Genomic DNA, 5,195 nt, shown 5'->3' on the forward strand with positions numbered 1-5,195 from the left:
CTCTGCTATTGCAGGGTTCTCAGGATCATATGCTTCTTCTTCAGAAGATGCCTCTTTAGTACTGTTGGATGCATTTTGCCATCTATTTCGACTCTGAGAAATCATGTTGATTTGCTGAGTCAACATTTTGTTCTGAGCCAATATGGCATTCAGAGCATCAATTTCAAGAACTCCCTTCCTCTGAGGCATCCCTTACTCACAGAATTCCTCTCAGAAGTGTACATGAATTGGTTATTTGCAACCATGTCAATAAGTTCTTGAGCTTCTGCATGCATTTTCTTTAGGTGAATGGATACACCTGCAAAATGGTCCAGTGACATCTTAGAGAACTCAGATAGACCATAATAGAATATATCCAGAATGGTCCACTCTGAAAGCATGTCAAAAGGACACCTTTTGGTCATTTACTTGTATCCTTCCGAAGCTTCATAGAGGGATTCACCATCTTTTTGTTTGAAGGTCTGAATATCTACTCTAAGCTTGCTCAGCTTTTGAGGAGGAAAGAACTTAGCCAAGAAGGCCGTGACCAGCTTGTCTTAAGAGTCCACGCTATCTTTAGGTTGTGAGTCCAACCATGTTCTAGCTCTGTCTCTTACAAAAAAAGGGAAAAGCATGAGCCTGTAGACTTCAGGATCTACTCCGTTAGTCTTAACAGTCTCACAGATCTGTAAGAACTCAGTTAAAAACTGATAGGGATCTTCTGATGGAAGTCCATGAAACTTGCAGTTCTGTTGCATTAGAGCAACTAATTGGGGTTTCAGCTCAAAATTGTTTGCTCCAATGGCAGGGATTGAGATGCTTCTTCCATCAAACTTGGAAGTAGGTGTAGTATAGTCACCAAGCATCCTCCTTGCATTATTGTTGGGTTCGGTTGCCATATCCTTTTATTGTTCGAAAATTTCAGTAAGGTTGTCTCTATTGTTGTATTTTAGCTTCTCTTAGTTTCCTCTTCAGAGTCCTTTCAGGTTCAGGGTCACCTTCAACAAGAATGCCTTTTTCCTTGTTCTTGCTCATATGAAAAAAAGAGAACAGAAAAGGAAGAGAAATCCTCTATGTCACAGTATATAGATTCCTTTATGTTAGTAAAAGAAGGAAGGAATAGAAGAAGGAAAAGGTAAGAATCCAAACACAAGGGGGAGGATAGGTTTGAATTCTTGAGTAGAAGAGAAGTGTTAGTAGATAAATAAATAAATAGAAGAAGATGAGAGGGAGAGAATTTCGAAAATTAATTTTGAAAAAGGGTTAGTGATTTTCGAAAATTAAGAGAAGAAATAAAATTAAAATTAAAATTTGAAACAATTAGTTAATTAAATTTTTTTTTTGAAAATGAGGGAAATGATTTTTGAAAATTAGAAAGAGAAAAAAAGTTATGTGGTTTTGAAAAAGATAAGAAACAAACAAAAAGTCAATTAGTTAGTTGAAAAAGATTTTAAAATCAATTTTGAAAAGATAAGAAGTTAGAAAAGATATTTTAAAATCGAATTTTTTTTTTAAAAAGATATGATTGAAAAGATATGATTGAAATTTATTTTGAAAAAGATTTGATTTTTTTAAAATTAAAATTGATTACTTGACTAACAAGAAACTAAAAGATATGATTCTAGAATTTAAAGATTGAACATTTCTTAACAAGAAAGTAACAAACTTCAAATTTTTTAATCAATCACATTAATTGTTAGTAAAGTATTTGAAAATCTTTAAATAAAGATAAGAAAAAGATTTTGAAATTCAATTTTAAAAATTTTTGAAAATAATAAAAAAAATGAAAAGGATTTGATTTTTTTGAAAAAGTTTTGAAAAGATAGGATTTTTAAAATTGAAATATTGACTTGACTAACAAGAAACAACTTATTTTAAAATTTTTTGACTAAGTCTACCCAAAGATTTAGAATTTTTGAGAGAAATAAGAAAAAGATATTTTTTTATTTTTGAATTTTTTATGAGGAGAGAGAAAAACATAAATTTGACCCACAATATGATAATTATGAATCAAAACACATGATCCATGCAAGAACACTATGAATGTCAAGATGAACACCAAGAACACTTTGAAGATCAAGATGAACATCAAGATTTATTTTTGAAAAATTTTTCAGAAAAGAAAAACATGCAAGACACCAAACTTAGAAAATTTCAATGCTTAGACACTATGAATGCAAAAATGCACATGAAAAACAACAAAAGACACAAAACAAGAAAATATGAAGATCAAACAAGAAGACATACCAAGAACAACTTGAAGATCATGAAGAACATATGCATGAATTTTTTGAAAATTTTTTTGAGAAAAATAAAAATATGCAATTGACACCAAACTTAAAATTTGACTCAAGACTCAAATAAAAAATACAAAATATTTTTTTGATTTTATGATTTTCTAATTTTTTTGTAATTTTCGAAAATTGTATTCTTGAAAAGCGAAAATAAAGAAAAAAATTTTTGAAAGATTTTCGAAAACTTTTTGAAAAGAAAATTACCTAATATGAGCAACAAGATAAACCATCAGTTGTCCAAACTCAAATAATCCCCGGCAATGGCGCCAAAAACTTGGTACACGAAATTGTGATCATCAACAATGGCGCCAAAAACTTGGTAGTGCCATGTTATTGCTTAGAGTAAATATGTGTATATGTACATAGTGCACTTCATTGTAATTCTTTGTTCAAGTAACTAAACCACCATCATTACCATGAGTTTTACTTCTCCTTCATTGCATGACGCGTTCACAACCGAATCCGAGCTTAGTCTCATTTGATCCGGAAATAGAACGAACTTTGCTTCATATTAGACAAGCTCGGAAGCGGTTAACTTTTGGGGAAGGTGAAAAGGTTTTCACCACCTCACCCACCTTACTAAAAGTAAACATTGAACCGTCACTCGAAGAAGGCAATAACCATTCTCCCATCAATATCACTAACAATTCTTCTTTTGCTTTAGGTACTAACACCATGGCCGCTCCGAGGAGAGTTACTATCAAAGAAGCAGGTGTACCAGATCATGTTCTTCAACCCCTTCATGTAACTCACCCAACTTGAATGCAAACTTTGAACTGAAGACCGCTTTGATCAACCTCCTACCTAAGTTCCATGGACTTCCCGCACAAGACCCTATTTGACATCTCAAAGATTTTCATCGTATATGCTCAACAACTAGATGGGAAGGATCCGATGAGGTTGCTATATGGTTGTTTGCTTTCCCTTTCTCTCTTGAGGACAAGGCTAAAGAATGGTTCTACACCCTATCTAGTGAAGTCACTTCCAATTGGGACTTGCTTAGAAGAGGATTCTTGGATAAATTCTTGCCTCCGGAAAAGATGGATAGGCTGAGGAAGAAAATGTCATGTATTGTACAAGGTGAAACGGAACCACTATACGAATATTGGGAATGGTTTCGTAAGCTACTAGACGCATGCCCTAATCACATGATTGACACTCAAGTGTTGCTTGGATACATATGTCAAGGGATGCGAGAACAAGATAGAACTCTCTTGGACACTTCTAGCAATGGCTCTTTGTCTAAATATAAAAAAGCGGAGGAGGCATGGCAACTTATCATCGACTTAGCCGAATCCAATCAACATATGAGACGAAGAGTCAACCACCCAAAAACCGTGAATGAGGTATCAACTAGTAGCGAAACCACCGCTCTAACCAAATCCTTGAGCAAAATGACATCCATCTTGAGGCAACTCCAAATGAGCCAACAACAACCACAACAACCTCAACCATACCAACAACCTCCACCCGCTCAACAGTACAATCAACAATTGGTCCCTCAGAAAGTATGTGGCATTTGTTCATGCTATTCCCACTACACGGATGAGTGCCCAAGCCTTCAAGAAGACAACACCTTGGCGGCTACTCACAATTTCTATGACCGCCCAAATCAAAGGTACTACCAAGGCGGTAATCCTAACCAAGGGTACCCTTATTAAGGAGGAAGCTACAATCAAGGGAGTGGCAATCAAAATCAAAATTGGAGGGACAATCATCAACAAGGAAATAGGGACAACAACAACAACAACGGAGGAGGTCAAAGGTGGAACAACAACAACTCACAAAACCGGCCACCATACAACCAACAAAACCAACCATACAACCAACAAAACCAACAAAGAAACTACCAAACATACCAACCACCACATCAAAGACCACCACCCAACCAATCACAAGCCCCTCAACTCACATACTCAACCTCCCCATCTAACCAAGATGATACACTCCGGACCATCATTCAAGGCCAAAAGGAACTACAAAGCACACTTGCTTCCGGTCTCACCAGCCTCACCTCTACACTACAAGCTCTTCTCGCACGCATGGACCCACCATCAAATCCCACTCCTTAACCCCCAATCCAAAGCGTCATCCCTTCTCAACCTCAACCCAATCCTAAGGGAGGCATCAATGCCATCACCCTAAGATCCGGATCACAATTAAAAGAGAAGGGAGCAAAGGATTCAAATCCCATCCCAACCGCTCAAGGGGAGGAGGGAATAGATATAGAAGAGGTAGTGGAAGAGGAGACACCACAAGTCATAGTTGAGAATGAAGAAGCTCAACCAACAAAAGAGACCCCCAAGATGAAGAGAACCTTGGAAGAAGAAATTACTCAACCACTCCCATTCCCAACACTTGCAAAGAAGGCTAAGAAGCGCATAGAGCTCGACCCCAAAATGATAAAAATGTTCAAAAAAGTCGAGGTAACCATCCCCCTCTTTGATGCTATCCATCAAGTTCCTAGATATGCAAAATTCCTTAAAGATCTATGCATGAACAAGGACAAAATTCTTGAATTGGAAACCATCCCATTGGGGAGTTCTATTTTCGCTTTAATGGGAGCATTGCCCGAGAAGTGTGATGACCCGGGCCCTTGTATGGTCACTTGCACCGTCAATGGAGTTCGATCCCTAGATTGTATGTGTGATCTCGGCGCATGCGTTAGCATTATGCCGCTCTCCGTCTACCAAGTATTGAAGTTACCACCGCTAAAGAGGTCGGCGGCAAGATTTGTCCCAGCGGATAAAAGCATAATAACCGTAGCGGGTGTGGCGGAAGATGTATTGGTGAATATTAAAGGGTTGGTGTTTCCGATTAACTTCTATGTCCTTGAGATGCCATCAAATGAACCCGAGAGAGCATCATCTATCTTACTTGGAAGACCATTTTTGAGAACTTCTAGATTTAAGCTAGATGCCT

The 5,195-nt window shown here is 37.2% G+C and overlaps 1 non-coding gene across 1 annotated transcript; it reads left to right on the top strand.

Annotated features, from left to right (window-relative positions):
- The first annotated feature begins 374 nt into the window (after positions 1–374).
- On the top strand, positions 375–482 carry LOC127741344 (small nucleolar RNA R71). Its single transcript, XR_008002296.1, has one exon. It is a non-coding gene; the product is annotated as a small nucleolar RNA R71 (small nucleolar RNA).
- Positions 483–5,195: the final 4,713 nt, after the last annotated feature.

The sequence above is a fragment of the Arachis duranensis genome, chromosome 8 (assembly GCF_000817695.3).
Source record: "Arachis duranensis cultivar V14167 chromosome 8, aradu.V14167.gnm2.J7QH, whole genome shotgun sequence".
In the NCBI taxonomy this organism is placed as follows: Eukaryota; Viridiplantae; Streptophyta; class Magnoliopsida; order Fabales; family Fabaceae; genus Arachis; species Arachis duranensis.